The following is a 25,301-nucleotide window of genomic DNA, read 5'->3' as shown; positions in this document are numbered from 1 at the left end:
TAACCCTTGTCAAAGAATGTAGAAGACAGATGGGTATGTAATGACTTGATTAAGACTTTTTTGAAACATCTCTAATAGGACTCCCCATTCATTGGATCCTGAAAAGAGTATGCAATTGATATACCTTTTCTTTAACCAAGCCGCCTGAACAGGGACTTGAACCCTGGGCCCTCAGATTAAAAGTCTGATGCTCTCCCGACTGAGCTATCCAGGCTCGGAGAGGGCACTCCACAAAATGACCTTATCAACATTTGGAAGTGTCCCAACTATCACTACGTTTCTTAAGATGGTTGCCGGTATTAAGTACTGAATACGTGGAATATAATAATGAATTGGTACTTCAAGCATTTGAAATCTCTTCAGTAAATTTAACCTTATTGTAAGTCCTGAAATTGCTACTATCTCATTTTTTTTGCTGACTTAGAATTCATATGTTTTTATTGACATTGTAAAATTAAGGAAGGGCCCAAAATCTTACTTCTGAGTAAATTACATTTTCATAAGTACAGCTGCCAATTTCCTCTTCTGCAAAGATTGCGTAACTTGAATAGTATCTATTTAAAATAGACTTCCTTTCACTGCCCTTTTTGGTGAAGCAGAAGCATGCATGCACTGTTTATTACTCTTTTAAACAGTTATGAAATAAATAGGGATAAAAGTGACTCTGGTGGGATTCGAACCCACAACCTTTGAATATCTTTTTTACATTCACCTAGAAGTCCAATGCGCTATCCATTGCGCCACAGAGCCAATACACTCTGATGAGGTGCAGAGATATTCTGAAATGAAATAAAGTTGATCAGCTTTATAAAGTTCATTTGATACTATAACCATGGATTTATTTTGAATATTGAATTGGGGAAATTATATTCACCGTCTCAAGTTACATGATACTTTAGGTAAGTCTACGTACGACTTAAGTTTAGTCAAATGGCACATGATATATGAGGCAGATGTGCATTTCACAACTCCATGAAAGACGTTTTTGCAATTTTAGTAATGGAATATCTTATTCGTCATGCAGGGGAACACAAAAAGAGCATCCAATTAGAGTAATTTTTCTTTAAAGGAAGGAACCGCCTGAACAGGGACTTGAACCCTGGACCCTCAGATTAAAAGTCTGATGCTCTACCGACTGAGCTATCCAGGCTCTGCTATACTCTGTCTTAAAATCAGCTAAACAAATGTGGACGTACACTGACCTACACTCTGTGTATTAATATGGTTACATATATTAGCAATCAAATTTGTAGAGTTTAATAACAAATTGATGTTTTAACCCCTTCCATGCTCATGACGAGCTCAGCTCGTCGTGCAGTACACTTGTCGTGTGCTTATGACGAGCTGAGCTCGTCATGAACAATGGATTTACAGATCATTCAGCACAGGAGGAAAATCTCCTGTAGCATTGAAGGTGTTAAGCATTTGAAATTTCAGCAGCACACGTAATCCATTTTAAATCCTGAAATTTGTACTATCTCATTTTCGGCTGACTTAGAAATCATGTGTCTAAAATGACCTTGTGAAATCAATAAAGTGCCAAATATTATTACTACCTACTAAATTACATACATTTTCAGCAGTTTCTTTGGGAACTTCCTCTTGGGCATAGATTATGCAATGTTTTCAAAGCAAACAGTCTCTGTTTAAGTAGACTTTCTTTCACTGCCATTTTGGTAAATGTTTCTGGTGATGCAGACGCAGGCATTGCTTGTTACTGTTTCAATTAGTTATAAAATAAGAGGAGGGATAAAATTGACCCAGCTGGTGTTTGAACACAAAGCCTTTGAATGCTTTTGCTACATTCGTCTAGGACTCCAAGCCGCTATCCATTGCACTAGAGATCCGACCTGATTCAACACGGTGATCAGAGATTCACAAATAAAAAGATGACCTATCAGCTGTTGACCAACTTTCTCAAGTTAATCGGACAATACCTTACATTTTGAACATTGAATTGGGTAAAAGATAATCAACAAACTACATGATACAGTTTGGGTAAGTCTTCTTAACCCTTGTCAAAGAATGTAGAAGACAGATGGGTATGTAATGACTTGATTAAGACTTTTTTGAAACATCTCTAATAGGACTCCCCATTCATTGGATCCTGAAAAGAGTATGCAATTGATATACCTTTTCTTTAACCAAGCCGCCTGAACAGGGACTTGAACCCTGGGCCCTCAGATTAAAAGTCTGATGCTCTCCCGACTGAGCTATCCAGGCTCGGAGAGGGCGCTCCACAAAATGACCTTATCAACATTTGGAAGTGTCCCAACTATCACTACGTTTCTTAAGATGGTTGCCGGTATTAAGTACTGAATACGCGGAATATAATAATGAATTGGTACTTCAAGCATTTGAAATCTCTTCAGTAAATTTAACCTTATTGTAAGTCCTGAAATTGCTACTATCTCATTTTTTTTGCTGACTTAGAATTCATATGTTTTTATTGACATTGTAAAATTAAGGAAGGGCCCAAAATCTTACTTCTGAGTAAATTACATTTTCATAAGTACAGCTGCCAATTTCCTCTTCTGCAAAGATTGCGTAACTTGAATAGTATCTATTTAAAATAGACTTCCTTTCACTGCCCTTTTTGGTGAAGCAGAAGCATGCATGCACTGTTTATTACTCTTTTAAACAGTTATGAAATAAATAGGGATAAAAGTGACTCTGGTGGGATTCGAATCCACAACCTTTGAATATCTTTTTTACATTCACCTAGAAGTCCAATGCGCTATCCATTGCGCCACAGAGCCAATACACTCTGATGAGGTGCAGAGATATTCTGAAATGAAATAATGTTGATCAGCTTTATAAAGTTCATTTGATACTATAACCATGGATTTATTTTGAATATTGAATTGGGGAAATTATATTCACCGTCTCAAGTTACATGATACTTTAGGTAAGTCTACGTACGACTTAAGTTTAGTCAAATGGCACATGATATATGAGGCAGATGTGCATTTCACAACTCCATGAAAGACGTTTTTGCAATTTTAGTAATGGAATATCTTATACGTCATGCAGGGGAACACAAAAAGAGCATCCAATTAGAGTAATTTTTCTTTAAAGGAAGGAACCGCCTGAACAGGGACTTGAACCCTTGACCCTCAGATTAAAAGTCTGATGCTCTACCGACTGAGCTATCCAGGCTCTGCTATACTTTGTCTTAAAATCAGCTAAACAAATGTGGACGTACACTGACCTACACTCTGTGTATTAATATGGTTACATATATTAGCAATCAAATTTGTAGAGTTTAATAACAAATTGATGTTTTAACCCCTTCCATGCTCATGACGAGCTCAGCTCGTCGTGCAGTACACTTGTCGTGTGCTTATGACGAGCTGAGCTCGTCATGAACAATGGATTTACAGATCATTCAGCACAGGAGGAAAATCTCCTGTAGCATTGAAGGTGTTAAGCATTTGAAATTTCAGCAGCACACGTAATCCATTTTAAATCCTGAAATTTGTACTATCTCATTTTCGGCTGACTTAGAAATCATGTGTCTAAAATGACCTTGTGAAATCAATAAAGTGCCAAATATTATTACTACCTACTAAATTACATACATTTTCAGCAGTTTCTTTGGGAACTTCCTCTTGGGCATAGATTATGCAATGTTTTCAAAGCAAACAGTCTCTGTTTAAGTAGACTTTCTTTCACTGCCATTTTGGTAAATGTTTCTGGTGATGCAGACGCAGGCATTGCTTGTTACTGTTTCAATTAGTTATAAAATAAGAGGAGGGATAAAATTGACCCAGCTGGTGTTTGAACACAAAGCCTTTGAATGCTTTTGCTACATTCGTCTAGGACTCCAAGCCGCTATCCATTGCACTAGAGATCCGACCTGATTCAACACGGTGATCAGAGATTCACAAATAAAAAGATGACCTATCAGCTGTTGACCAACTTTATCAAGTTAATCGGACACTACCTCACATTTTGAACATTGAATTGGGTAAAAGATAATCAACAAACTACATGATACAGTTTGGGTAAGTCTTCTTAACCCTTGTCAAAGAATGTAGAAGACAGATGGGTATGTAATGACTTGATTAAGACTTTTTTGAAACATCTCTAATAGGACTCCCCATTCATTGGATCCTGAAAAGAGTATGCAATTGATATACCTTTTCTTTAACCAAGCCGCCTGAACAGGGACTTGAACCCTGGGCCCTCAGATTAAAAGTCTGATGCTCTCCCGACTGAGCTATCCAGGCTCGGAGAGGGCACTCCACAAAATGACCTTATCAACATTTGGAAGTGTCCCAACTATCACTACGTTTCTTAAGATGGTTGCCGGTATTAAGTACTGAATACGCGGAATATAATAATGAATTGGTACTTCAAGCATTTGAAATCTCTTCAGTAAATTTAACCTTATTGTAAGTCCTGAAATTGCTACTATCTCATTTTTTTTGCTGACTTAGAATTCATATGTTTTTATTGACATTGTAAAATTAAGGAAGGGCCCAAAATCTTACTTCTGAGTAAATTACATTTTCATAAGTACAGCTGCCAATTTCCTCTTCTGCAAAGATTGCGTAACTTGAATAGTATCTATTTAAAATAGACTTCCTTTCACTGCCCTTTTTGGTGAAGCAGAAGCATGCATGCACTGTTTATTACTCTTTTAAACAGTTATGAAATAAATAGGGATAAAAGTGACTCTGGTGGGATTCGAACCCACAACCTTTGAATATCTTTTTTACATTCACCTAGAAGTCCAATGCGCTATCCATTGCGCCACAGAGCCAATACACTCTGATGAGGTGCAGAGATATTCTGAAATGAAATAAAGTTGATCAGCTTTATAAAGTTCATTTGATACTATAACCATGGATTTATTTTGAATATTGAATTGGGGAAATTATATTCACCGTCTCAAGTTACATGATACTTTAGGTAAGTCTACGTACGACTTAAGTTTAGTCAAATGGCACATGATATATGAGGCAGATGTGCATTTCACAACTCCATGAAAGACGTTTTTGCAATTTTAGTAATGGAATATCTTATTCGTCATGCAGGGGAACACAAAAAGAGCATCCAATTAGAGTAATTTTTCTTTAAAGGAAGGAACCGCCTGAACAGGGACTTGAACCCTGGACCCTCAGATTAAAAGTCTGATGCTCTACCGACTGAGCTATCCAGGCTCTGCTATACTCTGTCTTAAAATCAGCTAAACAAATGTGGACGTACACTGACCTACACTCTGTGTATTAATATGGTTACATATATTAGCAATCAAATTTGTAGAGTTTAATAACAAATTGATGTTTTAACCCCTTCCATGCTCATGACGAGCTCAGCTCGTCGTGCAGTACACTTGTCGTGTGCTTATGACGAGCTGAGCTCGTCATGAACAATGGATTTACAGATCATTCAGCACAGGAGGAAAATCTCCTGTAGCATTGAAGGTGTTAAGCATTTGAAATTTCAGCAGCACACGTAATCCATTTTAAATCCTGAAATTTGTACTATCTCATTTTCGGCTGACTTAGAAATCATGTGTCTAAAATGACCTTGTGAAATCAATAAAGTGCCAAATATTATTACTACCTACTAAATTACATACATTTTCAGCAGTTTCTTTGGGAACTTCCTCTTGGGCATAGATTATGCAATGTTTTCAAAGCAAACAGTCTCTGTTTAAGTAGACTTTCTTTCACTGCCATTTTGGTAAATGTTTCTGGTGATGCAGACGCAGGCATTGCTTGTTACTGTTTCAATTAGTTATAAAATAAGAGGAGGGATAAAATTGACCCAGCTGGTGTTTGAACACAAAGCCTTTGAATGCTTTTGCTACATTCGTCTAGGACTCCAAGCCGCTATCCATTGCACTAGAGATCCGACCTGATTCAACACGGTGATCAGAGATTCACAAATAAAAAGATGACCTATCAGCTGTTGACCAACTTTCTCAAGTTAATCGGACACTACCTTACATTTTGAACATTGAATTGGGTAAAAGATAATCAACAAACTACATGATACAGTTTGGGTAAGTCTTCTTAACCCTTGTCAAAGAATGTAGAAGACAGATGGGTATGTAATGACTTGATTAAGACTTTTTTGAAACATCTCTAATAGGACTCCCCATTCATTGGATCCTGAAAAGAGTATGCAATTGATATACCTTTTCTTTAACCAAGCCGCCTGAACAGGGACTTGAACCCTGGGCCCTCAGATTAAAAGTCTGATGCTCTCCCGACTGAGCTATCCAGGCTCGGAGAGGGCGCTCCACAAAATGACCTTATCAACATTTGGAAGTGTCCCAACTATCACTACGTTTCTTAAGATGGTTGCCGGTATTAAGTACTGAATACGCGGAATATAATAATGAATTGGTACTTCAAGCATTTGAAATCTCTTCAGTAAATTTAACCTTATTGTAAGTCCTGAAATTGCTACTATCTCATTTTTTTGGCTGACTTAGAATTCATATGTTTTTATTGACATTGTAAAATTAAGGAAGGGCCCAAAATCTTACTTCTGAGTAAATTACATTTTCATAAGTACAGCTGCCAATTTCCTCTTCTGCAAAGATTGCGTAACTTGAATAGTATCTATTTAAAATAGACTTCCTTTCACTGCCCTTTTTGGTGAAGCAGAAGCATGCATGCACTGTTTATTACTCTTTTAAACAGTTATGAAATAAATAGGGATAAAAGTGACTCTGGTGGGATTCGAACCCACAACCTTTGAATATCTTTTTTACATTCACCTAGAAGTCCAATGCGCTATCCATTGCGCCACAGAGCCAATACACTCTGATGAGGTGCAGAGATATTCTGAAATGAAATAAAGTTGATCAGCTTTATAAAGTTCATTTGATACTATAACCATGGATTTATTTTGAATATTGAATTGGGGAAATTATATTCACCGTCTCAAGTTACATGATACTTTAGGTAAGTCTACGTACGACTTAAGTTTAGTCAAATGGCACATGATATATGAGGCAGATGTGCATTTCACAACTCCATGAAAGACGTTTTTGCAATTTTAGTAATGGAATATCTTATTCGTCATGCAGGGGAACACAAAAAGAGCATCCAATTAGAGTAATTTTTCTTTAAAGGAAGGAACCGCCTGAACAGGGACTTGAACCCTGGACCCTCAGATTAAAAGTCTGATGCTCTACCGACTGAGCTATCCAGGCTCTGCTATACTCTGTCTTAAAATCAGCTAAACAAATGTGGACGTACACTGACCTACACTCTGTGTATTAATATGGTTACATATATTAGCAATCAAATTTGTAGAGTTTAATAACAAATTGATGTTTTAACCCCTTCCATGCTCATGACGAGCTCAGCTCGTCGTGCAGTACACTTGTCGTGTGCTTATGACGAGCTGAGCTCGTCATGAACAATGGATTTACAGATCATTCAGCACAGGAGGAAAATCTCCTGTAGCATTGAAGGTGTTAAGCATTTGAAATTTCAGCAGCACACGTAATCCATTTTAAATCCTGAAATTTGTACTATCTCATTTTCGGCTGACTTAGAAATCATGTGTCTAAAATGACCTTGTGAAATCAATAAAGTGCCAAATATTATTACTACCTACTAAATTACATACATTTTCAGCAGTTTCTTTGGGAACTTCCTCTTGGGCATAGATTATGCAATGTTTTCAAAGCAAACAGTCTCTGTTTAAGTAGACTTTCTTTCACTGCCATTTTGGTAAATGTTTCTGGTGATGCAGACGCAGGCATTGCTTGTTACTGTTTCAATTAGTTATAAAATAAGAGGAGGGATAAAATTGACCCAGCTGGTGTTTGAACACAAAGCCTTTGAATGCTTTTGCTACATTCGTCTAGGACTCCAAGCCGCTATCCATTGCACTAGAGATCCGACCTGATTCAACACGGTGATCAGAGATTCACAAATAAAAAGATGACCTATCAGCTGTTGACCAACTTTCTCAAGTTAATCGGACACTACCTTACATTTTGAACATTGAATTGGGTAAAAGATAATCAACAAACTACATGATACAGTTTGGGTAAGTCTTCTTAACCCTTGTCAAAGAATGTAGAAGACAGATGGGTATGTAATGACTTGATTAAGACTTTTTTGAAACATCTCTAATAGGACTCCCCATTCATTGGATCCTGAAAAGAGTATGCAATTGATATACCTTTTCTTTAACCAAGCCGCCTGAACAGGGACTTGAACCCTGGGCCCTCAGATTAAAAGTCTGATGCTCTCCCGACTGAGCTATCCAGGCTCGGAGAGGGCGCTCCACAAAATGACCTTATCAACATTTGGAAGTGTCCCAACTATCACTACGTTTCTTAAGATGGTTGCCGGTATTAAGTACTGAATACGCGGAATATAATAATGAATTGGTACTTCAAGCATTTGAAATCTCTTCAGTAAATTTAACCTTATTGTAAGTCCTGAAATTGCTACTATCTCATTTTTTTGGCTGACTTAGAATTCATATGTTTTTATTGACATTGTAAAATTAAGGAAGGGCCCAAAATCTTACTTCTGAGTAAATTACATTTTCATAAGTACAGCTGCCAATTTCCTCTTCTGCAAAGATTGCGTAACTTGAATAGTATCTATTTAAAATAGACTTCCTTTCACTGCCCTTTTTGGTGAAGCAGAAGCATGCATGCACTGTTTATTACTCTTTTAAACAGTTATGAAATAAATAGGGATAAAAGTGACTCTGGTGGGATTCGAACCCACAACCTTTGAATATCTTTTTTACATTCACCTAGAAGTCCAATGCGCTATCCATTGCGCCACAGAGCCAATACACTCTGATGAGGTGCAGAGATATTCTGAAATGAAATAATGTTGATCAGCTTTATAAAGTTCATTTGATACTATAACCATGGATTTATTTTGAATATTGAATTGGGGAAATTATATTCACCGTCTCAAGTTACATGATACTTTAGGTAAGTCTACGTACGACTTAAGTTTAGTCAAATGGCACATGATATATGAGGCAGATGTGCATTTCACAACTCCATGAAAGACGTTTTTGCAATTTTAGTAATGGAATATCTTATTCGTCATGCAGGGGAACACAAAAAGAGCATCCAATTAGAGTAATTTTTCTTTAAAGGAAGGAACCGCCTGAACAGGGACTTGAACCCTGGACCCTCAGATTAAAAGTCTGATGCTCTACCGACTGAGCTATCCAGGCTCTGCTATACTCTGTCTTAAAATCAGCTAAACAAATGTGGACGTACACTGACCTACACTCTGTGTATTAATATGGTTACATATATTAGCAATCAAATTTGTAGAGTTTAATAACAAATTGATGTTTTAACCCCTTCCATGCTCATGACGAGCTCAGCTCGTCGTGCAGTACACTTGTCGTGTGCTTATGACGAGCTGAGCTCGTCATGAACAATGGATTTACAGATCATTCAGCACAGGAGGAAAATCTCCTGTAGCATTGAAGGTGTTAAGCATTTGAAATTTCAGCAGCACACGTAATCCATTTTAAATCCTGAAATTTGTACTATCTCATTTTCGGCTGACTTAGAAATCATGTGTCTAAAATGACCTTGTGAAATCAATAAAGTGCCAAATATTATTACTACCTACTAAATTACATACATTTTCAGCAGTTTCTTTGGGAACTTCCTCTTGGGCATAGATTATGCAATGTTTTCAAAGCAAACAGTCTCTGTTTAAGTAGACTTTCTTTCACTGCCATTTTGGTAAATGTTTCTGGTGATGCAGACGCAGGCATTGCTTGTTACTGTTTCAATTAGTTATAAAATAAGAGGAGGGATAAAATTGACCCAGCTGGTGTTTGAACACAAAGCCTTTGAATGCTTTTGCTACATTCGTCTAGGACTCCAAGCCGCTATCCATTGCACTAGAGATCCGACCTGATTCAACACGGTGATCAGAGATTCACAAATAAAAAGATGACCTATCAGCTGTTGACCAACTTTATCAAGTTAATCGGACACTACCTTACATTTTGAACATTGAATTGGGTAAAAGATAATCAACAAACTACATGATACAGTTTGGGTAAGTCTTCTTAACCCTTGTCAAAGAATGTAGAAGACAGATGGGTATGTAATGACTTGATTAAGACTTTTTTGAAACATCTCTAATAGGACTCCCCATTCATTGGATCCTGAAAAGAGTATGCAATTGATATACCTTTTCTTTAACCAAGCCGCCTGAACAGGGACTTGAACCCTGGGCCCTCAGATTTAAAGACTGATGCTCTCCCGACTGAGCTATCCAGGCTCGGAGAGGCCACTCCACAAAATGACCTTATCAACATTTGGAAGTGTCCCAACTATCACTACGTTTCTTAAGATGGTTGCCGGTATTAAGTACTGAATACGCGGAATATAATAATGAATTGGTACTTCAAGCATTTGAAATCTCTTCAGTAAATTTAACCTTATTGTAAGTCCTGAAATTGCTACTATCTCATTTTTTTTGCTGACTTAGAAGTCATATGTTTTTATTGACATTGTAAAATTAAGGAAGGGCCCAAAATCTTACTTCTGAGTAAATTACATTTTCATAAGTACAGCTGCCAATTTCCTCTTCTGCAAAGATTGCGTAATTTGAATAGTATCTATTTAAAATAGACTTCCTTTCACTGCCCTTTTTGGTGAAGCAGAAGCATGCATGCACTGTTTATTACTCTTTTAAACAGTTATGAAATAAATAGGGATAAAACTGACTCTGGTGGGATTCGAACCCACAACCTTTGAATATCTTTTTTACATTCACCTAGAAGTCCAATGCGCTATCCATTGCGCCACAGAGCCAATACGCTCTGATTAGGTGCAGAGATATTCTGAAATGAAATAATGTTGATCAGCTTTATAAAGTTCATTTGATACTATAACCATGGATTTATTTTGAATATTGAATTGGGGAAATTATATTCACCGTCTCAAGTTACATGATACCTTAGGTAAGTCTACGTACGACTTAAGTTTAGTCAAATGGCACATGATATATGAGGCAGATGTGCATTTCACAACTCCATGAAAGACGTTTTTGCAATTTTAGTAATGGAATATCTTATTCGTCATGCAGGGGAACACAAAAAGAGCATCCAATTAGAGTAATTTTTCTTTAAAGGAAGCAACCGCCTGAACAGGGACTTGAACCCTGGACCCTCAGATTAAAAGTCTGATGCTCTACCGACTGAGCTATCCAGGCTCTGCTATACTCTGTCTTAAAATCAGCTAAACAAATGTGGACGTACACTGACCTACACTCTGTGTATTAATATGGTTACATATATTAGCAATCAAATTTGTAGAGTTTAATAACAAATTGATGTTTTAACCCCTTCCATGCTCATGACGAGCTCAGCTCGTCGTGCAGTACACTTGTCGTGTGCTTATGACGAGCTCAGCTCGTCATGAACAATGGATTTACAGATCATTCAGCACAGGAGGAAAATCTCCTGTAGCATTGAAGGTGTTAAGCATTTGAAATTTCAGCAGCACACGTAATCCATTTTAAATCCTGAAATTTATACTATCTGATTTTCGGCTGACTTAGAAATCATGTGTCTAAAATGACCTTGTGAAATCAATAAAGTGCCAAATACTATTACTACCAACTGAATTACATACATTTTCAGCAGTTTCTTTGGGAACTTCCTCTTGGGCATAGATTATGCAATGTTTTCAAAGCAAACAGTCTCTGTTTAAGTAGACTTTCTTTCACTGCCATTTTGGTAAATGTTTCTGGTGATGCAGACGCAGGCATTGCTTGTTACTGTTTCAATTAGTTATAAAATAAGAGGAGGGATAAAATTGACCCAGCTGGTGTTTGAACACAAAGCCTTTGAATGCTTTTGCTACATTCGTCTAGGACTCCAAGCCGCTATCCATTGCACTAGAGATCCGACCTGATTCAACACGGTGATCAGAGATTCACAAATAAAAAGATGACCTATCAGCTGTTGACCAACTTTATCAAGTTAATCGGACACTACCTTACATTTTGAACATTGAATTGGGTAAAAGATAATCAACAAACTACATGATACAGTTTGGGTAAGTCTTCTTAACCCTTGTCAAAGAATGTAGAAGACAGATGGGTATGTAATGACTTGATTAAGACTTTTTTGAAACATCTCTAATAGGACTCCCCATTCATTGGATCCTGAAAAGAGTATGCAATTGATATACCTTTTCTTTAACCAAGCCGCCTGAACAGGGACTTGAACCCTGGGCCCTCAGATTAAAAGTCTGATGCTCTCCCGACTGAGCTATCCAGGCTCGGAGAGGGCGCTCCACAAAATGACCTTATCAACATTTGGAAGTGTCCCAACTATCACTACGTTTCTTAAGATGGTTGCCGGTATTAAGTACTGAATACGCGGAATATAATAATGAATTGGTACTTCAAGCATTTGAAATCTCTTCAGTAAATTTAACCTTATTGTAAGTCCTGAAATTGCTACTATCTCATTTTTTTTGCTGACTTAGAATTCATATGTTTTTATTGACATTGTAAAATTAAGGAAGGGCCCAAAATCTTACTTCTGAGTAAATTACATTTTCATAAGTACAGCTGCCAATTTCCTCTTCTGCAAAGATTGCGTAACTTGAATAGTATCTATTTAAAATAGACTTCCTTTCACTGCCCTTTTTGGTGAAGCAGAAGCATGCATGCACTGTTTATTACTCTTTTAAACAGTTATGAAATAAATAGGGATAAAAGTGACTCTGGTGGGATTCGAATCCACAACCTTTGAATATCTTTTTTACATTCACCTAGAAGTCCAATGCGCTATCCATTGCGCCACAGAGCCAATACACTCTGATGAGGTGCAGAGATATTCTGAAATGAAATAATGTTGATCAGCTTTATAAAGTTCATTTGATACTATAACCATGGATTTATTTTGAATATTGAATTGGGGAAATTATATTCACCGTCTCAAGTTACATGATACTTTAGGTAAGTCTACGTACGACTTAAGTTTAGTCAAATGGCACATGATATATGAGGCAGATGTGCATTTCACAACTCCATGAAAGACGTTTTTGCAATTTTAGTAATGGAATATCTTATACGTCATGCAGGGGAACACAAAAAGAGCATCCAATTAGAGTAATTTTTCTTTAAAGGAAGGAACCGCCTGAACAGGGACTTGAACCCTTGACCCTCAGATTAAAAGTCTGATGCTCTACCGACTGAGCTATCCAGGCTCTGCTATACTTTTTCTTAAAATCAGCTAAACAAATGTGGACGTACACTGACCTACACTCTGTGTATTAATATGGTTACATATATTAGCAATCAAATTTGTAGAGTTTAATAACAAATTGATGTTTTAACCCCTTCCATGCTCATGACGAGCTCAGCTCGTCGTGCAGTACACTTGTCGTGTGCTTATGACGAGCTGAGCTCGTCATGAACAATGGATTTACAGATCATTCAGCACAGGAGGAAAATCTCCTGTAGCATTGAAGGTGTTAAGCATTTGAAATTTCAGCAGCACACGTAATCCATTTTAAATCCTGAAATTTGTACTATCTCATTTTCGGCTGACTTAGAAATCATGTGTCTAAAATGACCTTGTGAAATCAATAAAGTGCCAAATATTATTACTACCTACTAAATTACATACATTTTCAGCAGTTTCTTTGGGAACTTCCTCTTGGGCATAGATTATGCAATGTTTTCAAAGCAAACAGTCTCTGTTTAAGTAGACTTTCTTTCACTGCCATTTTGGTAAATGTTTCTGGTGATGCAGACGCAGGCATTGCTTGTTACTGTTTCAATTAGTTATAAAATAAGAGGAGGGATAAAATTGACCCAGCTGGTGTTTGAACACAAAGCCTTTGAATGCTTTTGCTACATTCGTCTAGGACTCCAAGCCGCTATCCATTGCACTAGAGATCCGACCTGATTCAACACGGTGATCAGAGATTCACAAATAAAAAGATGACCTATCAGCTGTTGACCAACTTTATCAAGTTAATCGGACACTACCTCACATTTTGAACATTGAATTGGGTAAAAGATAATCAACAAACTACATGATACAGTTTGGGTAAGTCTTCTTAACCCTTGTCAAAGAATGTAGAAGACAGATGGGTATGTAATGACTTGATTAAGACTTTTTTGAAACATCTCTAATAGGACTCCCCATTCATTGGATCCTGAAAAGAGTATGCAATTGATATACCTTTTCTTTAACCAAGCCGCCTGAACAGGGACTTGAACCCTGGGCCCTCAGATTAAAAGTCTGATGCTCTCCCGACTGAGCTATCCAGGCTCGGAGAGGGCACTCCACAAAATGACCTTATCAACATTTGGAAGTGTCCCAACTATCACTACGTTTCTTAAGATGGTTGCCGGTATTAAGTACTGAATACGCGGAATATAATAATGAATTGGTACTTCAAGCATTTGAAATCTCTTCAGTAAATTTAACCTTATTGTAAGTCCTGAAATTGCTACTATCTCATTTTTTTTGCTGACTTAGAATTCATATGTTTTTATTGACATTGTAAAATTAAGGAAGGGCCCAAAATCTTACTTCTGAGTAAATTACATTTTCATAAGTACAGCTGCCAATTTCCTCTTCTGCAAAGATTGCGTAACTTGAATAGTATCTATTTAAAATAGACTTCCTTTCACTGCCCTTTTTGGTGAAGCAGAAGCATGCATGCACTGTTTATTACTCTTTTAAACAGTTATGAAATAAATAGGGATAAAAGTGACTCTGGTGGGATTCGAACCCACAACCTTTGAATATCTTTTTTACATTCACCTAGAAGTCCAATGCGCTATCCATTGCGCCACAGAGCCAATACACTCTGATGAGGTGCAGAGATATTCTGAAATGAAATAAAGTTGATCAGCTTTATAAAGTTCATTTGATACTATAACCATGGATTTATTTTGAATATTGAATTGGGGAAATTATATTCACCGTCTCAAGTTACATGATACTTTTGGTAAGTCTATGTACGACTTAAGTTTAGTCAAATGGCACATGATATATGAGGCAGATGTGCATTTCACAACTCCATGAAAGACGTTTTTGCAATTTTAGTAATGGAATATCTTATTCGTCATGCAGGGGAACACAAAAAGAGCATCCAATTAGAGTAATTTTTCTTTAAAGGAAGGAACCGCCTGAACAGGGACTTGAACCCTGGACCCTCAGATTAAAAGTCTGATGCTCTACCGACTGAGCTATCCAGGCTCTGCTATACTCTGTCTTAAAATCAGCTAAACAAATGTGGACGTACACTGACCTACACTCTGTGTATTAATATGGTTACATATATTAGCAATCAAATTTGTAGAGTTTAATAACAAATTGATGTTTTAACCCCTTCCATGCTCATGACGAGCTCAGCTCGTCGTGCAGTACACTTGTCGTGTGCTTATGACGAGCTGAGCTCGTCATGAACAATGGATTTACAGATCATTCAGCACAGGAGGAAAATCTCCTGTAGCATTGAAGGTGTTAAGCATTTGAAATTTCAGCAGCACACGTAATCCATTTTAAATCCTGAAATTTGTACTATCTCATTTTCGGCTGACTTAGAAATCATGTGTCTAAAATGACCTTGTGAAATCAATAAAGTGCCAAATATTATTACTACCTACTAAATTACATACATTTTCAGCAGTTTCTTTGGGAACTTCCTCTTGGGCATAGATTATGCAATGTTTTCAAAGCAAACAGTCTCTGTTTAAGTAGACTTTCTTTCACTGCCATTTTGGTAAATGTTTCTGGTGATGCAGACGCAGGCATTGCTTGTTACTGTTTCAATTAGTTATAAAATAAGAGGAGGGATAAAATTGACCCAGCTGGTGTTTGAACACAAAGCCTTTGAATGCTTTTGCTACATTCGTCTAGGACTCCAAGCCGCTATCCATTGCACTAGAGATCCGACCTGATTCAACACGGTGATCAGAGATTCACAAATAAAAAGATGACCTATCAGCTGTTGACCAACTTTCTCAAGTTAATCGGACACTACCTTACATTTTGAACATTGAATTGGGTAAAAGATAATCAACAAACTACATGATACAGTTTGGGTAAGTCTTCTTAACCCTTGTCAAAGAATGTAGAAGACAGATGGGTATGTAATGACTTGATTAAGACTTTTTTGAAACATCTCTAATAGGACTCCCCATTCATTGGATCCTGAAAAGAGTATGCAATTGATATACCTTTTCTTTAACCAAGCCGCCTGAACAGGGACTTGAACCCTGGGCCCTCAGATTAAAAGTCTGATGCTCTCCCGACTGAGCTATCCAGTCTCGGAGAGGGCGCTCCACAAAATGACCTTATCAACATTTGGAAGTGTCCCAACTATCACTACGTTTCTTAAGATGGTTGCCGGTATTAAGTACTGAATACGCGGAATATAATAATGAATTGGTACTTCAAGCATTTGAAATCTCTTCAGTAAATTTAACCTTATTGTAAGTCCTGAAATTGCTACTATCTCATTTTTTTGGCTGACTTAGAATTCATATGTTTTTATTGACATTGTAAAATTAAGGAAGGGCCCAAAATCTTACTTCTGAGTAAATTACATTTTCATAAGTACAGCTGCCAATTTCCTCTTCTGCAAAGATTGCGTAACTTGAATAGTATCTATTTAAAATAGACTTCCTTTCACTGCCCTTTTTGGTGAAGCAGAAGCATGCATGCACTGTTTATTACTCTTTTAAACAGTTATGAAATAAATAGGGATAAAAGTGACTCTGGTGGGATTCGAACCCACAACCTTTGAATATCTTTTTTACATTCACCTAGAAGTCCAATGCGCTATCCATTGCGCCACAGAGCCAATACACTCTGATGAGGTGCAGAGATATTCTGAAATGAAATAAAGTTGATCAGCTTTATAAAGTTCATTTGATACTATAACCATGGATTTATTTTGAATATTGAATTGGGGAAATTATATTCACCGTCTCAAGTTACATGATACTTTAGGTAAGTCTACGTACGACTTAAGTTTAGTCAAATGGCACATGATATATGAGGCAGATGTGCATTTCACAACTCCATGAAAGACGTTTTTGCAATTTTAGTAATGGAATATCTTATTCGTCATGCAGGGGAACACAAAAAGAGCATCCAATTAGAGTAATTTTTCTTTAAAGGAAGGAACCGCCTGAAAAGGGACTTGAACCCTGGACCCTCAGATTAAAAGTCTGATGCTCTACCGACTGAGCTATCCAGGCTCTGCTATACTTTGTCTTAAAATCAGCTAAACAAATGTGGACGTACACTGACCTACACTCTGTGTATTAATATGGTTACATATATTAGCAATCAAATTTGTAGAGTTTAATAACAAATTGATGTTTTAACCCCTTCCATGCTCATGACGAGCTCAGCTCGTCGTGCAGTACACTTGTCGTGTGCTTATGACGAGCTGAGCTCGTCATGAACAATGGATTTACAGATCATTCAGCACAGGAGGAAAATCTCCTGTAGCATTGAAGGTGTTAAGCATTTGAAATTTCAGCAGCACACGTAATCCATTTTAAATCCTGAAATTTGTACTATCTCATTTTCGGCTGACTTAGAAATCATGTGTCTAAAATGACCTTGTGAAATCAATAAAGTGCCAAATATTATTACTACCTACTAAATTACATACATTTTCAGCAGTTTCTTTGGGAACTTCCTCTTGGGCATAGATTATGCAATGTTTTCAAAGCAAACAGTCTCTGTTTAAGTAGACTTTCTTTCACTGCCATTTTGGTAAATGTTTCTGGTGATGCAGACGCAGGCATTGCTTGTTACTGTTTCAATTAGTTATAAAATAAGAGGAGGGATAAAATTGACCCAGCTGGTGTTTGAACACAAAGCCTTTGAATGCTTTTGCTACATTCGTCTAGGACTCCAAGCCGCTATCCATTGCACTAGAGATCCGACCTGATTCAACACGGTGATCAGAGATTCACAAATAAAAAGATGACCTATCAGCTGTTGACCAACTTTATCAAGTTAATCGGACACTACCTTACATTTTGAACATTGAATTGGGTAAAAGATAATCAACAAACTACATGATACAGTTTGGGTAAGTCTTCTTAACCCTTGTCAAAGAATGTAGAAGACAGATGGGTATGTAATGACTTGATTAAGACTTTTTTGAAACATCTCTAATAGGACTCCCCATTCATTGGATCCTGAAAAGAGTATGCAATTGATATACCTTTTCTTTAACCAAGCCGCCTGAACAGGGACTTGAACCCTGGGCCCTCAGATTTAAAGACTGATGCTCTCCCGACTGAGCTATCCAGGCTCGGAGAGGCCACTCCACAAAATGACCTTATCAACATTTGGAAGTGTCCCAACTATCACTACGTTTCTTAAGATGGTTGCCGGTATTAAGTACTGAATACGCGGAATATAATAATGAATTGGTACTTCAAGCATTTGAAATCTCTTCAGTAAATTTAACCTTATTGTAAGTCCTGAAATTGCTACTATCTCATTTTTTTTGCTGACTTAGAAGTCATATGTTTTTATTGACATTGTAAAATTAAGGAAGGGCCCAAAATCTTACTTCTGAGTAAATTACATTTTCATAAGTACAGCTGCCAATTTCCTCTTCTGCAAAGATTGCGTAATTTGAATAGTATCTATTTAAAATAGACTTCCTTTCACTGCCCTTTTTGGTGAAGCAGAAGCATGCATGCACTGTTTATTACTCTTTTAAACAGTTATGAAATAAATAGGGATAAAACTGACTCTGGTGGGATTCGAACCCACAACCTTTGAATATCTTTTTTACATTCACCTAGAAGTCCAATGCGCTATCCATTGCGCCACAGAGCCAATACGCTCTGATTAGGTGCAGAGATATTCTGAAATGAAATAATGTTGATCAGCTTTATAAAGTTCATTTGATACTATAACCATGGATTTATTTTGAATATTGAATTGGGGAAATTATATTCACCGTCTCAAGTTACATGATACCTTAGGTAAGTCTACGTACGACTTAAGTTTAGTCAAATGGCACATGATATATGAGGCAGATGTGCATTTCACAACTCCATGAAAGACGTTTTTGCAATTTTAGTAATGGAATATCTTATTCGTCATGCAGGGGAACACAAAAAGAGCATCCAATTAGAGTAATTTTTCTTTAAAGGAAGCAACCGCCTGAACAGGGACTTGAACCCTGGACCCTCAGATTAAAAGTCTGATGCTCTACCGACTGAGCTATCCAGGCTCTGCTATACTCTGTCTTAAAATCAGCTAAACAAATGTGGACGTACACTGACCTACACTCTGTGTATTAATATGGTTACATATATTAGCAATCAAATTTGTAGAGTTTAATAACAAATTGATGTTTTAACCCCTTCCATGCTCATGACGAGCTCAGCTCGTCGTGCAGTACACTTGTCGTGTGCTTATGACGAGCTCAGCTCGTCATGAACAATGGATTTACAGATCATTCAGCACAGGAGGAAAATCTCCTGTAGCATTGAAGGTGTTAAGCATTTGAAATTTCAGCAGCACACGTAATCCATTTTAAATCCTGAAATTTATACTATCTGATTTTCGGCTGACTTAGAAATCATGTGTCTAAAATGACCTTGTGAAATCAATAAAGTGCCAAATACTATTACTACCAACTGAATTACATACATTTTCAGCAGTTTCTTTGGGAACTTCCTCTTGGGCATAGATTATGCAATGTTTTCAAAGCAAACAGTCTCTGTTTAAGTAGACTTTCTTTCACTGCCATTTTGGTAAATGTTTCTGGTGATGCAGACGCAGGCATTGCTTGTTACTGTTTCAATTAGTTATAAAATAAGAGGAGGGATAAAATTGACCCAGCTGGTGTTTGAACACAAAGCCTTTGAATGCTTTTGCTACATTCGTCTAGGACTCCAAGCCGCTATCCATTGCACTAGAGATCCGACCTGATTCAACACGGTGATCAGAGATTCACAAATAAAAAGATGACCTATCAGCTGTTGACCAACTTTATCAAGTTAATCGGACACTACCTTACATTTTGAACATTGAATTGGGTAAAAGATAATCAACAAACTACATGATACAGTTTGGGTAAGTCTTCTTAACCCTTGTCAAAGAATGTAGAAGACAGATGGGTATGTAATGACTTGATTAAGACTTTTTTGAAACATCTCTAATAGGACTCCCCATTCATTGGATCCTGAAAAGAGTATGCAATTGATATACCTTTTCTTTAACCAAGCCGCCTGAACAGGGACTTGAACCCTGGGCCCTCAGATTAAAAGTCTGATGCTCTCCCGACTGAGCTATCCAGGCTCGGAGAGGGCGCTCCACAAAATGACCTTATCAACATTTGGAAGTGTCCCAACTATCACTACGTTTCTTAAGATGGTTGCCGGTATTAAGTACTGAATACGCGGAATATAATAATGAATTGGTACTTCAAGCATTTGAAATCTCTTCAGTAAATTTAACCTTATTGTAAGTCCTGAAATTGCTACTATCTCATTTTTTTTGCTGACTTAGAATTCATATGTTTTTATTGACATTGTAAAATTAAGGAAGGGCCCAAAATCTTACTTCTGAGTAAATTACATTTTCATAAGTACAGCTGCCAATTTCCTCTTCTGCAAAGATTGCGTAACTTGAATAGTATCTATTTAAAATAGACTTCCTTTCACTGCCCTTTTTGGTGAAGCAGAAGCATGCATGCACTGTTTATTACTCTTTTAAACAGTTATGAAATAAATAGGGATAAAAGTGACTCTGGTGGGATTCGAATCCACAACCTTTGAATATCTTTTTTACATTCACCTAGAAGTCCAATGCGCTATCCATTGCGCCACAGAGCCAATACACTCTGATGAGGTGCAGAGATATTCTGAAATGAAATAATGTTGATCAGCTTTATAAAGTTCATTTGATACTATAACCATGGATTTATTTTGAATATTGAATTGGGGAAATTATATTCACCGTCTCAAGTTACATGATACTTTAGGTAAGTCTACGTACGACTTAAGTTTAGTCAAATGGCACATGATATATGAGGCAGATGTGCATTTCACAACTCCATGAAAGACGTTTTTGCAATTTTAGTAATGGAATATCTTATACGTCATGCAGGGGAACACAAAAAGAGCATCCAATTAGAGTAATTTTTCTTTAAAGGAAGGAACCGCCTGAACAGGGACTTGAACCCTTGACCCTCAGATTAAAAGTCTGATGCTCTACCGACTGAGCTATCCAGGCTCTGCTATACTTTTTCTTAAAATCAGCTAAACAAATGTGGACGTACACTGACCTACACTCTGTGTATTAATATGGTTACATATATTAGCAATCAAATTTGTAGAGTTTAATAACAAATTGATGTTTTAACCCCTTCCATGCTCATGACGAGCTCAGCTCGTCGTGCAGTACACTTGTCGTGTGCTTATGACGAGCTGAGCTCGTCATGAACAATGGATTTACAGATCATTCAGCACAGGAGGAAAATCTCCTGTAGCATTGAAGGTGTTAAGCATTTGAAATTTCAGCAGCACACGTAATCCATTTTAAATCCTGAAATTTGTACTATCTCATTTTCGGCTGACTTAGAAATCATGTGTCTAAAATGACCTTGTGAAATCAATAAAGTGCCAAATATTATTACTACCTACTAAATTACATACATTTTCAGCAGTTTCTTTGGGAACTTCCTCTTGGGCATAGATTATGCAATGTTTTCAAAGCAAACAGTCTCTGTTTAAGTAGACTTTCTTTCACTGCCATTTTGGTAAATGTTTCTGGTGATGCAGACGCAGGCATTGCTTGTTACTGTTTCAATTAGTTATAAAATAAGAGGAGGGATAAAATTGACCCAGCTGGTGTTTGAACACAAAGCCTTTGAATGCTTTTGCTACATTCGTCTAGGACTCCAAGCCGCTATCCATTGCACTAGAGATCCGACCTGATTCAACACGGTGATCAGAGATTCACAAATAAAAAGATGACCTATCAGCTGTTGACCAACTTTATCAAGTTAATCGGACACTACCTCACATTTTGAACATTGAATTGGGTAAAAGATAATCAACAAACTACATGATACAGTTTGGGTAAGTCTTCTTAACCCTTGTCAAAGAATGTAGAAGACAGATGGGTATGTAATGACTTGATTAAGACTTTTTTGAAACATCTCTAATAGGACTCCCCATTCATTGGATCCTGAAAAGAGTATGCAATTGATATACCTTTTCTTTAACCAAGCCGCCTGAACAGGGACTTGAACCCTGGGCCCTCAGATTAAAAGTCTGATGCTCTCCCGACTGAGCTATCCAGGCTCGGAGAGGGCACTCCACAAAATGACCTTATCAACATTTGGAAGTGTCCCAACTATCACTACGTTTCTTAAGATGGTTGCCGGTATTAAGTACTGAATACGCGGAATATAATAATGAATTGGTACTTCAAGCATTTGAAATCTCTTCAGTAAATTTAACCTTATTGTAAGTCCTGAAATTGCTACTATCTCATTTTTTTTGCTGACTTAGAATTCATATGTTTTTATTGACATTGTAAAATTAAGGAAGGGCCCAAAATCTTACTTCTGAGTAAATTACATTTTCATAAGTACAGCTGCCAATTTCCTCTTCTGCAAAGATTGCGTAACTTGAATAGTATCTATTTAAAATAGACTTCCTTTCACTGCCCTTTTTGGTGAAGCAGAAGCATGCATGCACTGTTTATTACTCTTTTAAACAGTTATGAAATAAATAGGGATAAAAGTGACTCTGGTGGGATTCGAACCCACAACCTTTGAATATCTTTTTTACATTCACCTAGAAGTCCAATGCGCTATCCATTGCGCCACAGAGCCAATACACTCTGATGAGGTGCAGAGATATTCTGAAATGAAATAAAGTTGATCAGCTTTATAAAGTTCATTTGATACTATAACCATGGATTTATTTTGAATATTGAATTGGGGAAATTATATTCACCGTCTCAAGTTACATGATACTTTTGGTAAGTCTATGTACGACTTAAGTTTAGTCAAATGGCACATGATATATGAGGCAGATGTGCATTTCACAACTCCATGAAAGACGTTTTTGCAATTTTAGTAATGGAATATCTTATTCGTCATGCAGGGGAACACAAAAAGAGCATCCAATTAGAGTAATTTTTCTTTAAAGGAAGGAACCGCCTGAACAGGGACTTGAACCCTGGACCCTCAGATTAAAAGTCTGATGCTCTACCGACTGAGCTATCCAGGCTCTGCTATACTCTGTCTTAAAATCAGCTAAACAAATGTGGACGTACACTGACCTACACTCTGTGTATTAATATGGTTACATATATTAGCAATCAAATTTGTAGAGTTTAATAACAAATTGATGTTTTAACCCCTTCCATGCTCATGACGAGCTCAGCTCGTCGTGCAGTACACTTGTCGTGTGCTTATGACGAGCTGAGCTCGTCATGAACAATGGATTTACAGATCATTCAGCACAGGAGGAAAATCTCCTGTAGCATTGAAGGTGTTAAGCATTTGAAATTTCAGCAGCACACGTAATCCATTTTAAATCCTGAAATTTGTACTATCTCATTTTCGGCTGACTTAGAAATCATGTGTCTAAAATGACCTTGTGAAATCAATAAAGTGCCAAATATTATTACTACCTACTAAATTACATACATTTTCAGCAGTTTCTTTGGGAACTTCCTCTTGGGCATAGATTATGCAATGTTTTCAAAGCAAACAGTCTCTGTTTAAGTAGACTTTCTTTCACTGCCATTTTGGTAAATGTTTCTGGTGATGCAGACGCAGGCATTGCTTGTTACTGTTTCAATTAGTTATAAAATAAGAGGAGGGATAAAATTGACCCAGCTGGTGTTTGAACACAAAGCCTTTGAATGCTTTTGCTACATTCGTCTAGGACTCCAAGCCGCTATCCATTGCACTAGAGATCCGACCTGATTCAACACGGTGATCAGAGATTCACAAATAAAAAGATGACCTATCAGCTGTTGACCAACTTTCTCAAGTTAATCGGACACTACCTTACATTTTGAACATTGAATTGGGTAAAAGATAATCAACAAACTACATGATACAGTTTGGGTAAGTCTTCTTAACCCTTGTCAAAGAATGTAGAAGACAGATGGGTATGTAATGACTTGATTAAGACTTTTTTGAAACATCTCTAATAGGACTCCCCATTCATTGGATCCTGAAAAGAGTATGCAATTGATATACCTTTTCTTTAACCAAGCCGCCTGAACAGGGACTTGAACCCTGGGCCCTCAGATTAAAAGTCTGATGCTCTCCCGACTGAGCTATCCAGTCTCGGAGAGGGCGCTCCACAAAATGACCTTATCAACATTTGGAAGTGTCCCAACTATCACTACGTTTCTTAAGATGGTTGCCGGTATTAAGTACTGAATACGCGGAATATAATAATGAATTGGTACTTCAAGCATTTGAAATCTCTTCAGTAAATTTAACCTTATTGTAAGTCCTGAAATTGCTACTATCTCATTTTTTTGGCTGACTTAGAATTCATATGTTTTTATTGACATTGTAAAATTAAGGAAGGGCCCAAAATCTTACTTCTGAGTAAATTACATTTTCATAAGTACAGCTGCCAATTTCCTCTTCTGCAAAGATTGCGTAACTTGAATAGTATCTATTTAAAATAGACTTCCTTTCACTGCCCTTTTTGGTGAAGCAGAAGCATGCATGCACTGTTTATTACTCTTTTAAACAGTTATGAAATAAATAGGGATAAAAGTGACTCTGGTGGGATTCGAACCCACAACCTTTGAATATCTTTTTTACATTCACCTAGAAGTCCAATGCGCTATCCATTGCGCCACAGAGCCAATACACTCTGATGAGGTGCAGAGATATTCTGAAATGAAATAAAGTTGATCAGCTTTATAAAGTTCATTTGATACTATAACCATGGATTTATTTTGAATATTGAATTGGGGAAATTATATTCACCGTCTCAAGTTACATGATACTTTAGGTAAGTCTACGTACGACTTAAGTTTAGTCAAATGGCACATGATATATGAGGCAGATGTGCATTTCACAACTCCATGAAAGACGTTTTTGCAATTTTAGTAATGGAATATCTTATTCGTCATGCAGGGGAACACAAAAAGAGCATCCAATTAGAGTAATTTTTCTTTAAAGGAAGGAACCGCCTGAAAAGGGACTTGAACCCTGGACCCTCAGATTAAAAGTCTGATGCTCTACCGACTGAGCTATCCAGGCTCTGCTATACTTTGTCTTAAAATCAGCTAAACAAATGTGGACG

At 37.1% G+C, this 25,301-nt stretch overlaps 18 non-coding genes across 18 annotated transcripts; all 18 read right to left on the bottom strand.

Moving 5' to 3' along the window:
* Positions 1 to 659: 659 nt before the first annotated feature.
* On the bottom strand, positions 660 to 750 carry TRNAR-UCU (transfer RNA arginine (anticodon UCU)). Its single transcript is given in 2 exon segments — positions 660 to 695; positions 714 to 750. It is a non-coding gene; the product is annotated as a tRNA-Arg (tRNA).
* A 327-nt stretch (positions 751 to 1,077) lies between these two features.
* On the bottom strand, positions 1,078 to 1,150 carry TRNAK-UUU (transfer RNA lysine (anticodon UUU)). Its single transcript has one exon. It is a non-coding gene; the product is annotated as a tRNA-Lys (tRNA).
* A 3,527-nt stretch (positions 1,151 to 4,677) lies between these two features.
* TRNAR-UCU (transfer RNA arginine (anticodon UCU)) lies at positions 4,678 to 4,768 on the bottom strand. Its single transcript is given in 2 exon segments — positions 4,678 to 4,713; positions 4,732 to 4,768. It is a non-coding gene; the product is annotated as a tRNA-Arg (tRNA).
* Positions 4,769 to 5,095: 327 nt separating this feature from the next.
* On the bottom strand, positions 5,096 to 5,168 carry TRNAK-UUU (transfer RNA lysine (anticodon UUU)). The gene has a single exon. It is a non-coding gene; the product is annotated as a tRNA-Lys (tRNA).
* Positions 5,169 to 6,686: 1,518 nt separating this feature from the next.
* On the bottom strand, positions 6,687 to 6,777 carry TRNAR-UCU (transfer RNA arginine (anticodon UCU)). Its single transcript is given in 2 exon segments — positions 6,687 to 6,722; positions 6,741 to 6,777. It is a non-coding gene; the product is annotated as a tRNA-Arg (tRNA).
* A 327-nt stretch (positions 6,778 to 7,104) lies between these two features.
* On the bottom strand, positions 7,105 to 7,177 carry TRNAK-UUU (transfer RNA lysine (anticodon UUU)). The gene has a single exon. It is a non-coding gene; the product is annotated as a tRNA-Lys (tRNA).
* Positions 7,178 to 8,695: 1,518 nt separating this feature from the next.
* TRNAR-UCU (transfer RNA arginine (anticodon UCU)) lies at positions 8,696 to 8,786 on the bottom strand. The gene is given in 2 exon segments: positions 8,696 to 8,731; positions 8,750 to 8,786. It is a non-coding gene; the product is annotated as a tRNA-Arg (tRNA).
* Positions 8,787 to 9,113: 327 nt separating this feature from the next.
* Positions 9,114 to 9,186, bottom strand: TRNAK-UUU (transfer RNA lysine (anticodon UUU)). The gene has a single exon. It is a non-coding gene; the product is annotated as a tRNA-Lys (tRNA).
* A 1,518-nt stretch (positions 9,187 to 10,704) lies between these two features.
* On the bottom strand, positions 10,705 to 10,795 carry TRNAR-UCU (transfer RNA arginine (anticodon UCU)). Its single transcript is given in 2 exon segments — positions 10,705 to 10,740; positions 10,759 to 10,795. It is a non-coding gene; the product is annotated as a tRNA-Arg (tRNA).
* A 327-nt stretch (positions 10,796 to 11,122) lies between these two features.
* TRNAK-UUU (transfer RNA lysine (anticodon UUU)) lies at positions 11,123 to 11,195 on the bottom strand. The gene has a single exon. It is a non-coding gene; the product is annotated as a tRNA-Lys (tRNA).
* Positions 11,196 to 14,722: 3,527 nt separating this feature from the next.
* TRNAR-UCU (transfer RNA arginine (anticodon UCU)) lies at positions 14,723 to 14,813 on the bottom strand. Its single transcript is given in 2 exon segments — positions 14,723 to 14,758; positions 14,777 to 14,813. It is a non-coding gene; the product is annotated as a tRNA-Arg (tRNA).
* A 327-nt stretch (positions 14,814 to 15,140) lies between these two features.
* On the bottom strand, positions 15,141 to 15,213 carry TRNAK-UUU (transfer RNA lysine (anticodon UUU)). The gene has a single exon. It is a non-coding gene; the product is annotated as a tRNA-Lys (tRNA).
* Positions 15,214 to 16,731: 1,518 nt separating this feature from the next.
* On the bottom strand, positions 16,732 to 16,822 carry TRNAR-UCU (transfer RNA arginine (anticodon UCU)). Its single transcript is given in 2 exon segments — positions 16,732 to 16,767; positions 16,786 to 16,822. It is a non-coding gene; the product is annotated as a tRNA-Arg (tRNA).
* Positions 16,823 to 18,740: 1,918 nt separating this feature from the next.
* Positions 18,741 to 18,831, bottom strand: TRNAR-UCU (transfer RNA arginine (anticodon UCU)). Its single transcript is given in 2 exon segments — positions 18,741 to 18,776; positions 18,795 to 18,831. It is a non-coding gene; the product is annotated as a tRNA-Arg (tRNA).
* Positions 18,832 to 19,158: 327 nt separating this feature from the next.
* TRNAK-UUU (transfer RNA lysine (anticodon UUU)) lies at positions 19,159 to 19,231 on the bottom strand. The gene has a single exon. It is a non-coding gene; the product is annotated as a tRNA-Lys (tRNA).
* Positions 19,232 to 22,758: 3,527 nt separating this feature from the next.
* Positions 22,759 to 22,849, bottom strand: TRNAR-UCU (transfer RNA arginine (anticodon UCU)). Its single transcript is given in 2 exon segments — positions 22,759 to 22,794; positions 22,813 to 22,849. It is a non-coding gene; the product is annotated as a tRNA-Arg (tRNA).
* Positions 22,850 to 23,176: 327 nt separating this feature from the next.
* TRNAK-UUU (transfer RNA lysine (anticodon UUU)) lies at positions 23,177 to 23,249 on the bottom strand. Its single transcript has one exon. It is a non-coding gene; the product is annotated as a tRNA-Lys (tRNA).
* A 1,518-nt stretch (positions 23,250 to 24,767) lies between these two features.
* Positions 24,768 to 24,858, bottom strand: TRNAR-UCU (transfer RNA arginine (anticodon UCU)). The gene is given in 2 exon segments: positions 24,768 to 24,803; positions 24,822 to 24,858. It is a non-coding gene; the product is annotated as a tRNA-Arg (tRNA).
* Positions 24,859 to 25,301: the final 443 nt, after the last annotated feature.

This window comes from Lissotriton helveticus, chromosome 1_1, assembly GCF_964261635.1.
Source record: "Lissotriton helveticus chromosome 1_1, aLisHel1.1, whole genome shotgun sequence".
Lineage (NCBI taxonomy): Eukaryota > Metazoa > Chordata > Amphibia > Caudata > Salamandridae > Lissotriton > Lissotriton helveticus.
This window is presented reverse-complemented; position numbering and strand designations above follow the sequence as displayed.